The sequence below is a fragment of the Ursus maritimus genome, unplaced genomic scaffold, assembly GCF_017311325.1.
Source record: "Ursus maritimus isolate PB19 unplaced genomic scaffold, ASM1731132v1 scaffold_10, whole genome shotgun sequence".
NCBI classification, from domain to species: domain Eukaryota; kingdom Metazoa; phylum Chordata; class Mammalia; order Carnivora; family Ursidae; genus Ursus; species Ursus maritimus.
This window is the reverse complement of record NW_024423344.1, coordinates 13,543,202-13,556,125: the sequence shown is the minus strand read 5'-3', so window position 1 is coordinate 13,556,125 and position 12,924 is coordinate 13,543,202.

Here is a 12,924-nt window from a genome sequence, read left to right as displayed (position 1 = left end):
AATAATTTTGGTTAAACTGGGGCTAAAAAAGATTTGTTGAGTTTTTCCTTTGGAAAAGCATAATCATCGTTACTTAACCAGAAAAAAGTTATTAATACAACTGTTGAGAATAAATTATCACAAAGATGTCTTAGTTTGTTCTTGTCCCTGTTATAAAATTCTACAAGTCTATGCACGCATCTTACCTTTCTAGTTTTGTTCCAAGGGAGGAAAAAAAAGGTCGAAGTTTTTAATCCTGAAATGACGTTGGCAAGGATTTCGTAAATTTGGGCAGCAGATGGTGTATGGCATTTATGAGCCCAGCTGTTGAACGCTTACAGAGTGACTCATGAACTGATAGCTGTTTATTGAAGGGGAAGAAAGGGCATTATCTTGTTTAAAATGTTGCCATGTTGCAGAGAGAATAGAAATCTCACTCCACTTTAAGCCTGTCTCCTTCCTAGTTTTACTAACAATAGGCATTTTTCTTTTGTTCAAGTTATTTATCACATTTAGTTCTTTTAATATGGCTTTTGTATGCTCTCCAAATTTTTACTCCAAATGAAAGACAATTGCACTGTGTCTGCATGAATATGTTTTAGCCTATTGCTTTCCATAGGTAAGAAAGCATGTCCACATAGATGGATAAATTCTTTAGATTGGCTTCTGCGTCATATTTGAAATGGAGTAAACCAGTGTTTTGGCTTCCTTTAATCAAAAAATGAAAGTAGAGGGGAAAATGAAGAAGCATAATGCTATTAATGGATTTTGAATGTCAACTGGTGAAGAGTTATGTGGTGATGGGATGGGGACAGGGTTTTAGCAACTCTTGGTCATTGCAGTTTGTATGCCAAACATTACACATGTGATGATGATCTAATTCAAATTTTGACTGTAGCTGGTGACTATTGAAGGTTGCCCCATGGCTTGAGCTACTATTAAGATCAGAATTCCTATCTTTATCTGCGATAAATTAGAGCACCAGTTCCCTATCTTGGTTGCCTCTCTCAATTCTGGCTTGCTTCTAGTATAGAAAGAACAGTATTAAGTTTTGAGTGCTCAGGGATTGAGCCCTGCCCCAAATAGCAACTGAGAAAGAAGCTCTATACAGGACTCCTGGAGAAAGAGAATGTTTCTCCCTCACCCAGTAGGTCCTGATTCTCAACATGGGTAGAAAGCAAACATTGCTGTTTTCTAGTCCTTAAAAAGGAGATAATGTAGGATGTAGAGGAGGATTAACTGAGCCAATGTATCGAAGTCCTCAGCATGGTACATGGCTAAGAGCAAGTGTTCAATAAATGACAGCTGCATCTATTTTGTTTTTGTTGTTAAAATTAATAAAACAGAGGTAGAGTGATCACTCATTGTCGTGGAAAAAGTAGTAGGAATAAAGAGATGAAGTATATATAATCCTTGGCTCTACCAACTGGCATTTTGTTGACTTCAGAATTAGATGAGTCATTTCATAGGTTCCAGAATGATAGAATTTGAGAGCTGAAAGATACCTTATTCATGCATTTGTTCAATGAACATCTATTGAGTACCTACTATGCATTTCAGTTGGAGATAGAAAGATAACTTAGACCTCGCCCTTCATTCTGAGAGCTGACACTCCAAGGAGAATGACTTACAAATGATGACACAATGAAGAAGAAATGCTGTGTTATGGAAGCTTTTGGTGATGGAGACTTAACTTATTGTCAATGAAGATGTGAAGTTCTGGTGTTTAGAGAAAGCTACCTGGAGTTTGTAAGCAAAGCCTTGTGTAAGTGTTGCTGGTGTGATTAGCATTTTTATCAATAGCTCGTTGGAGAGGTATGTAACTGAGCCAGTATCATAATAAGACAGGCTCAGACCTTTGGGGAACAGGCAGAGACCAAAGGCCAATGGAAAGGCTTAGTGAGCTGAGGTCAGGGACATGTATTGGGAGAATAAACCCACCTGCAATGGTTGACCTCTGTAAGGCAGAGTTGAAGCTCAGGACAAGATCATATCCAAAGAGTATATATTATTTCGAGAAGCATTAATACTAAGAATTCTAATTTAGTACATAAGACACAGAGGTTTTGGACAGTAAAATAACTATTATGCTGTGGTTATGGAGCACCAGTGTCCAGTCAGACTCCAGCCAGTGATTGAGAGAACAAAATATGGAATCCACGCCTTAGAAAGGTCTGAAAAAGTTAGGATGGATAGCACAGCTCTAGGTAAGCAAGCTGTGGTTTAGCTAAAGCCTTAGAGCATCGGTAGGGTAGATGGCATAGGACCTACGGGCTGCGGAATGGGGAGCAGGTGGAAGCCCATCGCTAAGTACCAGGTCAAGACTGTGAGGATGTGGAATGAGTAAGGACAGCTTGCACTCCTCACCTGGCTCTGTGTAAGGTGATGTTCCTGGTGCGTCTGATCCCAGCTCTGGCTGTAGTATGGACTGACCAACTGACTAATTGGTTCATTTATATCTCCGTTCCATGCTCAGTAAGACTGAAGGTGACAGTCGGCATGATTTATCCCCATAGGGCACTCAGATCCTGGTGCTTATCCAGAATTGCTATTTGAGTTTAGAAGGCACCTCCAGCCAGTTGGATGGCCAGTGTAATATCCAGGGACAACTTGTGTAGGTGCCCTGTGCATGATGGAGAAATATGTGATGGGAAATTGGGAGCATTTGTCCCATGCCAGTGCCTGGGCATGTAAAATCAATCACTTCTCAGAGGTGATGAAGGAGCCGCTCTTGAGAAATCACATGGTTAAGAATGTGAGAGTTTTCGGATGAGAGTTCTTGGAGGCCTAGGTTAAGACTACCCAGGGACAAACAGGCCTTCCTCTGAGCTTGCAAACCAGCAGGTATCTCAACTGGTTTCTGCTTTCCATGGGCACTAAACCACTTGCCAGCCACAGTGCGTGTCCCAGCTGTGGTGGGACCGATCTGTGCTCCTGTGGTGGGTAGTCATCCTCCTGTACCTCAGGGACACAGAAGATCAGAGTTTGGATAAGCTGCTCATGAGCTGTGGCCCTCACAGTGTCACTCACATACAAGCATATTTTTATGCACCGGAACCGCATACGCACTCTTATAGTACTCATGTTGAGCGCTGATGATCACCAGTGTTAAGTCAAACCACTCTTTTAGTGAGCCCACATGTGGCAGCCACTATGTTGGGTATTTTCTCAATATTAGTGCCGATCTTTGTAACTATCCTATGATCTAGGCAGAATTATTCCTAGAACCTAGAACTAGAAAGGGGCTAAGGTTTCGTTCAAATCTTTGGTTTGATGCCAAACCCAGTACTTTTTCCACAACCCCCCCCCCCCCCGCAAACTCTATGTGGTATTGTCACAGGGCCTGGCACACAGGGCAATTTCTGTTGTGTACCAAGTTTCCCTTTATGCATTTATGGACATCCTTCATTTTCTGAATATCTAACAAAAGCAATGAAGTTAATTAATTAATTAATCAAAGGTTACACAAAAACCCAGTGCAGATAGAATGTAACAACCCTCTGTATATTACCTATATAACATATATGTAAGTGCAAATTATATATACATGTATATCTACACACTGTCAAAACTATAAAACTTAAGAAATAGTTGAAGTCCTAATCACATTCTTTAGCTCCCTGAAAGCAAAGCAAATGCAATTTTTTCACCAGAATAGACTACACTGTGGATTTCCAGGGCTTAGAATCCTGTCCTACCTTATTTCTTAAACACTGTCAGGCAGACTGTAGAGCTGCCAGTGTGGAAACACAGCTATGGTCTCTTGGACAACTTACGTTGAGACGAATTCTAAAATATGGAGCAAACTCAGATGTTAAAACCCAGTGTGTCTTTCACTTTTCAAAAATGCATTATCTTGTGCCTAAGAGAATATTCATTACTCTCTTTTTTGAAAATGTTCCCTTTTTGATGAAAAATGTTCAAAGCCAGGACAAAACGTTCTTGAGATAATTCAGGAAAATAGCTCAGGGGGGTGGGCACTGAGAAGAGGCTTGAAAAACTGCAGAAAAAGAAAAAACCACAGAAATATAATTTTAGTATCATTTTCTTGGCTTTTGAACATCTCTTTGTTGTGTGGTCGAGGCAGCTTTATGGGTTCTTTATGAGAAGTAAGGGAAAAGTCTGAATTAATGTCTCTTTGGGAAAAGCCAGAGCTGAGTGTGGGTGATATCTGTTATCACTCACGGAACCAGGGTGGATGGAATTCTCCATCACATGCCTGCAGCGGCAAGGGATTTAACAGTTTCTGGTGTCAGAGGTGAAAAGCTTCAATTTAAGGGAGACTTTTTTGCTATAAGGTTTGCTACAAGAAATTTGTGATGCTTTTGATATGTATATTTCAAAGTATGTACGACCCAGAAATGGAAGAGCCCCCATTGGGAAAATCTCTCTGCTCATAATCAGCCCAGCAGAGCTAGTAAACTGCATTGAATTTCTCTCCCATCCACTTTCCCCCTCTCACTCACCTCCCACATGCATCAAATACACTTATGTGGAGCATACAGAAAATATGTGTTCCAAATATACGGAGGGCCTGTTCTTCCAATGGGACTTGGCTGGATAGATTTCTGTGCCCTTTCTATTATTCTGTGAAAGGTACCTCCTGCCCCTCTCTTCTTCCCATCCTGTTCAAAATAAGTGACACTTGTTTTCCAGCTTTTCAGAAGAAATAGACTATAGTCGTATCAAAGCAGAGATACACACAGCACTTTCAGAGCCATGGAGGATAGGAATGCATTTTTTTTTTTCTAGGAATCAAACAAACTTAAATGTGCATGGGGCTGAAATTTTCTTTGTTCTTTTGTGGCTGGGAGATGTCACATGTTTCCATGTGGCCAGACCCTTTTTTCATACTGTGAAATCACAACCTCATGCCTGCCCTGGGAGGGCTCCATGGAAAAGGTAATATGGCAGAAAATATTGGGATGGCAATAATTTTTCACATCAAAGATGAGTTTCTTTATCTTATGAAATGATGTGAATCTGCTCTCTCTGAAGGTGAGGCCACAGAAATAGAGTAAAGAGGATGTCAGAAAGCCTGGTGAATTTTTAATCATCTCCTAAATCCCACTGAACAGGGAACAAGGTTACTTTTCATCCTCAGGAAGAGCAGCTACAATCTTTCCAGGCTGAAAATGTCACGGTCGAAATCATTCTTGGCCAGAAGGCCTTTGCAAAACTTATAGAACAGAAATCAAATCAAATCAAAAAACCTTTAGAATAAGTTGTAAAGTACACTTCAGAATGCAGACTGCATTTCTGAGCAATGGAAACAAACAGGATTCCACAGTTGACTGCAATTTGTAGAATCATCAGATTAAATGTTATCGTGGCAATTAACTGCTAAATCTAAAACATCTTACTCAGATTTTTGAAACAACCAGTGCAAAAAAGAAAACTCTATATATCACAAATCTGTCTCTGTCAGGCTTTAACAAGACATTCCTCAAATTGTTCTCAAATATATGTGTTCAAAACAATGCAAGAAACTTGGGTTTCTAGACATGGCTCTAGAAATGCCAGAAAGAAAGAAAGAAAGAAAGAAAGAAAGAAAGAAAGAAAGAAAGAGAGGGAAAGAAAAAAAATACCAAAAGGGCATCTCCTTGATTTAAGGACTCTATAATTAGAGATTCTTGAACTATAAAGATTTCCAGTCACTGTTGTCAAACATTGCATCAGACAGAGTTTAATCAGAGAAAGGCTTTGGGCATATCCAGGTTTATAAAAGCTGGAATTGAGCCAACAAACTGATTTAAAATGGCCACTTCTTCCTGTGGTGTCTGGATCTCCAACATCGTGAAGTGGTTACCACATAATGGGCTTCTCTTTTCTGTGGGATGTGGGCCATGCAGAAGCATCCTTTGAGAAGTGTAGCCTGAGAACGAGCCACTCACTTAGAGAGAACATTTTGTGACAAGAAATAAGTACTGTTTTTACTTATGTACCTATTTAGGGCCAGGTATCTTCCTGAGAGAGGGGACATAGGAACTAATTGCTAATACCCTAACATAAGAACCGGCTGAAGGTATAGCTAGTAGCCAATATTTTCTTCCTCTGCTGTCTGCTGGACCCAATGGTCTTCTGATAAGGACTTTTTCAGCGCCTAAGAAGGGCCAGGCACTAGGCATTGAGATGCAGGGGTGAACATGAGAGACACAGCTCTGGCCTTTTGGAGCTCATCTGTACTTGGGGGAAGACAGGCATTAAGCAAATCTCAAAAGTGTTCTATTTTATTCATGTTAAGTGTTGTGAGGAGTGTGGGACGCAGTGAGTGTATGACTTGGGTATTAATCTACATGTGGATCAGGAGGTTTTCCTTAGGAATTTATGTTTGTATTGAGATCTGATAAATGAGTCAAAGTTAGATAAAGAGGAGACTAAGGTTCAGCCCAGCAAACATAAAATTTATCTGTCACATGACAAACAAAGAAACTCCTATTCTAAGAGCCCTTTTCCCCCCACATTACTTCTTTGGCTGTATTGTCTAGGAGGTTTCTTCTATTCCCTCCATTCTAGCTGCCACACTGGTCACCTAGTGTTTAGCGTTTGTGTGTAAGACTTTTTTTTTTTTTTTAGTGCAGTTTAAGATTCCCCGTAAAATTGAGGGGGAAAGTAGAAAGATTTCCCACATCTCTTTCACATGGGTGCCTTTTAAAATCAGATAGAACCTCATCTTTTCAGGGCTGGTGCACCTAAGTGTCCGATCATCTAGAAACAGAGGTTAGACTAAATAATCAGGATTATGTGGGCTCCAGCAGCACAGTGATTCTAGAATTTTAATTCCATGATTATATGGCTTTCTTTTCTTGCCACTTGGACTGGAAATAGGGCAGAAGCTGGCTTTGAAAGGCTGGAAAGGTGGTTTTCCTGAGCAGTAGCAGAAGGTCCTCTTCAAGTGCCACATTCCGGTCTCACGCAGGCAGAATGCCCAGCAGGGCTCACTCCACTGGAGTACTTGTGGCTTGCAAGTGGAACCAAGACAATTTGCTCCTGGATTAGGCCCGGATGAGTGAGAGCAAGGAGCGCCTGGATTCAGAGCTGACTTACGAACTGCAGAAGAGAAAATACAGCTCAGCAGAAAACGTGACTTGGGGTTGGACACAGGGCATGTATAGAGAAGAAACCACCTAAAACTTTGCTCTGGGCAAGAATACACATGCTCAGTGTGTGAGCCCATAGTGTTTGAGGGGTGCTGAGTTTGATCTCCCATGGGCCTGTTGCCTTGGTTCCCTTCCTGCACCCTTCGTCCAGCTGGAGGTCTTACAAATGCTGACTTCTGGTCGCCAGAGGATCTTGTGAAATGGGTCAGCACAGCCCAAAGTTCATGCTTCCTCGACCTGAATGCCTGATACCCTTGCATGTAGAAAGCACTTTTTCTTTTTGTGGGACTGAATTATATTATACTAAAAGTTACACCACTGTCAGTTAATTTCGTGATATCAAAAGATCAATTCTTTTTTGCTCTGTGTTAAATCTCAAGTACAATGAACTAAATAAAAAAGAAAAGACAGGTCTTTGAAGAAGTTAGTCCTACGTGAAAAATAAAAATAAAAAAGAGAACTTGAACAGAAAAATCAATGCACTGATATATTTGAGGCTGACTATACTAGTGCCTAATAGGTTTAGATACAATGGAATTTACCTAGAGAGCAAACTCTGTAGGACATGTGGAGCATATAATGCTTAGAATAAAAATAAACATTGTTAACTTACTCAGCTGTAACGTTGAAAGTGAAAACTAATATCAAATATCATAACACTGGATTTCAGAAATTGCCGGGTGGGGTTGTAACCATCCCAACGGAAGAATCCATGGTGCCCATAGTTTTCTAATTTTCTTAATTCAAAACTGTGGGAAGTAGTCTTTGGATTTCCAAACACATGTTCCTAATCACCACTCCCTATGATAGAAAAAGAATAAGAGTGTTAAAGTCACCTTAGGATAGACCAAATTGGTTAAAGATCTACAATAGGTTTTCAGAGTTCTATCCATCTGGGAGCTGCTGTTTCCCCATGTGGGATCCTATGTAAGCTGGGCCAGTATACCCATTCTTGATTCATTAGACAAGTGAAAAAGAACTGCTAGCAACGCGTCTCTTGCTTCTGTGTCTTTGTGGCCAGCCATGTGAAGATGTACTGACTGACCAGCCACATGGAGGACCTATTACAGCTTCTGTAGTGTGAGCTAGGCTCGCTTGGTGAATTTGAGCCCAAGAAGGCAAATATGGAAAGGAAGCCCTCCAAATTCACTTAGTTACTCTGGAGTTAGAAGGCAGGCAGGGAAAATTAGGGTCTGTTTCAATAGCATAGGAACTGTATATCACAGAAATGGGACACTTGTGAGGGACCCCCTTCAGGTGTATAGCGAGGGGATGCACTAATTCACAAAATCTCTCCACCTCTTCTGCTGGGACTGAGTTTAGCTGGGGTCACTTTAGGCGTGTCATGAGATGGACTAAGTCTTAAAGGTCCTGATTTTACTTTCTCAGAGCAGTGCTCTGCTTACCCACGCATAGCTCATTTGTTTGGAGGAGGAATGATGAGGAACCTGTCCTTTGATGTCAAGAAGAAAGATATAAGAGAGAGGAAGGTTGAGAAAGGAAGAGGTGGACAAGGAGAATGAACCAAGGCAGACAATAGGAATTTAGAGATTGCTACAATTGATTGAGCACCCTCTCTTTGCCAGGCACTGTGCTGGACTATTGATTTCCATTAGGTGAAATCCTTACAAAGGCCCTGTGAGGTCAATGTTATCATCTTGTTTTGTTGATGAAGAAATCAAGGCCCAGAGAGATAAAAAAACTTGCCCACACAGGGATAAAAACTCATGTTGCTGCACACTACAATACCCCTCAACCTTACCCCCCAGTTCCAAGATCTTGAAAACACTTGAAAGCAGCCCCATACAGGTCATTGAATGCAAGAGAGCAAAGCAGCAACTCTCAGAGCAAATTTGAGCTCAGGTCTTGAAAGGGGATCTAAATATTTCTTTGCCCTCGCAGCCTGCAGACAAAAATCTACCTTCTTGTGATAGCAAATGAGCTGTTAGAGGAGACAGAAAAGCCTGGGAGTTTAAGGATTTTGAGGAGACTGGGAAGAAAGGACAGTCCCAGGGGAAAGGTCTGAGACCACCGTGTTGTCAGGTCATTGACCTCAAACAGCATATTTAAACCGAATGATCAGTCTTCGAGATGGCAATATTTAAAAAGAAAACATACAAGCAATGAGAAGGTTTGGCCTACTTTCATTTTAAAATGAAAATTCATTTTTAAATGATATCCTGCCCATGTCTAAGCCCTGTCAATCCCCAACCCAGAAATCTCACCCCAAACTGGAATACTTTGCCATGCACAGGATTGCAAGTCCTACTCTCCCATCCCCAGCCGAAATTCCCTTCAGAACCTCGCCCTCCATTTAGAGCTCATCATCACTGAATTCTCTCCCTTTTATAGATGAAGGAATCAGGTCACAGACACAATCCTTAATAATATACATAAAAAGAGAATACCATTCTTTTATTTCCAACCACATGACCCAGTTTGGGTGACTAATTCTGGAGGTAGTCTGCGTGTGAATGAGCAAAGTGGAGGCTCAGCGTGGTAAACTTGTCAGTGCGGCTCATGGTGTGTTTAGAGAGAGCTTTTCTAGGGTCATCGCTCTGAAGGGATAAAGGGGTGAGCAAATTGGCTTTACTGTGTCTGGCATGGCTCAGGCTTTAAACGGAAAGATTACACTTTTTAGAAACAATTAGATCTCTCCTTTTGCAAGTAAACTTGAGAGCTCTCCTGGGAAAAAGGTTCTTAGCCTTTAATGAAAAGAAGAGATGTTAATTGGATACGTCAGCAGACTGTTCATGTTTTTGCTATGGGCTTGGTTATAGTTACACTCAGGTCTATGTGATTAGCGTCCAAGTCAAACTCCTGGGTGGGGTATTGCCCTTCTCCCCGCCCCCGAAGGCTGGGCCCCATAGGAGAATGATGGATATGTTTCCAAATTCCTTTCCAGTGCTGCTCCCTCCTTGGACTCCTGCCATGCACCCTTTCCCCTCTCGGAGCACTCTTGCTCTGTCTTCTCAGCCCTTCCTTTTGCTAGTGGGATTTCTCCAGGCCCACACTTAGCTCTCTTATCTTAACAAGATATACCTACACTCCTGAGACAATCTACTTCCAAGGCTTGTGGTCCACGGTTCCCAAGTCACCAATTCCAGCCCAGCTCACTCTTCTCACAGGACAGCATGGATAAGAGCAGGGGCCCTGCAATTAAACTGCCTGAGTTCAAAAACCCAGTCCATCGACTTTCTGCCTGTGTAAATGGTACAAGAGGCTTGGCTTCTCTGCGGCACTCTGTGTCCTCCTCGGTGAAATGGCATCACTAGGGGCTTTCCTTGTGGAACTATTCTGAGGGCTGTATGAGTTAAGTACATGTAAAGCACTTAGAATAGTACTGGACACAACAGATGTGCTGGGAAATGTTCATGGGATCACTATTGCTAACACTGTTACAATTTGAAACATCTGTGTAGATATCCCTCCTGTACCTTGAAACCAATATGAATTTAATGCACTGGTGTGCCAGGTGGTCATATACATTGTGTCATTCAGTCCCTTCACAACAGCTCTGCAGTGTAGTCTTCTGGTTATCTACTGCTTCATAACAAACTATCCCAAACAGTGGCGTCGAACAGCACTGTTGTTATGTGCATGAGCTCTGAATTGGGAATTCCAACAAACACAGCATGGGCAAGTGCTTTTCACAATGCCTGAGGCCTCAGCTAGGCATGGCTTTAACATCTAGGAACTGAAATCCATGAAACATTTCTTCACCCACATGTCTGCCACCTGACCTAGGATGACTTAAAAGCTGGGTTCAGCTGAGACTTGACCGGAGCACCTATACGTAGCTCTTTACATGATGTGTGCTCCTTAGAGCACAGCAGCTGGGTTCTGAGAGGTAGCATCCCAAAAGGAGGAGCAACTCTTCCAAGAGCACCAGACAGAAGCTGCAAGACCTTCTAAGACTTAGGCTCGGGAATCACAAAGCATTGATCCCTCCATACTCCATTGCCTGAAGTAGTCAAAGTGTTGCTGAGATTCAAGAGTAGGGAACATAGACCCCACCTTTTGTTAGGGAAAGTGTCAAAGAATTTGTAATCCTTTAAAAAATTGCCGAAGGCAGGTCCCATCACTACTTTAATAAAGAAATTGGTACTTAGAGAAATAAAGTAACTTGAAATAGGACACATTTGGTAGGAGAGAGAGTCTAGATTTTAACTCAAGATTTTATGTCGGGTATGAATTTATTTTTATTTATCCTGCTAGGAACTTTATATAACTTGAATATAAGAACTAATGTCTCTGGAAAAATCTCAGCTGTTTTCCTTTTAAATATTGTTTAACTGCCAATTCCATCCTGTTTTTAAGAATTCATTGATTCTCTCTTTGACTAGATGGTTCTTTTTCATATGTATCTGCTTATTTTTCACTTCTTATTTTTTTATAATTTCTTGTTTTTTCAAAGATAAATTTCATCCTTATATCTCTTTCAGGATTCTAAGCTCAACTGAGAAACATATCAGCATCCTATCTAGACAGCTCTTATCAAAATGCATCCGCACATTTTCCTCCCTATTGCGTTCCACATCAAATAATAGATTTAGCCAATTGAAGATGGAATCCTGATACGTTTACTTCAGAAGTGCTTCTGAGGTAATACTGCCTAACTGCCCATTTACCTCTCCCACCATATCCGTGCTATCTCTGTCCCCTAAGGTTCACACTCTCCCCTCAAGGTTGGGGAATCATTACTTTAAAATATGGATCTAAAAGTACTGTGGAGGGGCGCCTGGGTGGCACAGCGGTTAAGCATCTGCCTTCGGCTCAGGGCGTGATCCTGGCGTTATGGGATCGAGCCCCGCATCAGGCTCCTCCACTATGAGCCTGCTTCTTCCTCTCCCATCCCCCTGCTTGTGTTCCCTCTCTCGCTGGCTGTCTCTATCTCTGTCGAATAAATAAATAAAATCTTTAAAATAAATAAATAAATAAAAGTACTGTGGAGAGGAGCCAACCTGGCAATGTAGGAGGCTCCCGAACCTCCCTCTTCCCATGGATGCACTGAATATATAGCTGCACAAGGAGCAACACCCTCTGCGAGAAATCCAGAAACTAGCCGAGTGACTCCTACACCATAAAATGACCACACCAAATAGGAAGGCTGATACCCTCTATCACCATAAACCTCACCCCTGACACAGCACCATTCAGTTGGGAGGGAACCTCCAGTTCCCAACTTCTTGGGGAGCACAGTGTTTGGATCACACATCTAGCACCCCAACTTTTAAGGCTCCCTCTGAGGGATGGGGACCCAAAACAGCTAACTCTGAGAGCCAACATGGCTTTTATTCACAAGTATCACAAAACTATAGCAAAGAAGCAGTTTCCCCCGCTCAGTTTTATTAAGATATAATTGACATATAACATTGTATTAATTTTAGATGTGCGGCATGATTTGATATATGTATATATTGTAAAATGATTACCACAATAATGTTAGTTAACATCCATCGCCTCACATACATTTCAATTTTCTTTTCTTGTAATGAGAACTTTTAGGACTTACTCTCTTAGCAACTTTCAAATATATGATACAGTAACTTTAGTCACCATGCTGTATATTACATCCCCAGAACTTATTTATCTTACAACTGGAAGTTTATACATTTTGACTACTTTCAGCCATTTTACCTACTTTCATCCATTTCTCCCCCACCCTGCCTCTAACTCTAGCAATCACAAATCTGTTTTCTGTTATCTATGAGTCTGAGTGTTTTTAGATTCTACATATGAGTGAGATCATGCAGTATTTGTCTTTCTCTGCCTGCCTTATTTCACTTACCATAGTATTCTTAAGGTCCATCCATGTTGTTGCAAATGGCAGGATTTTTATATA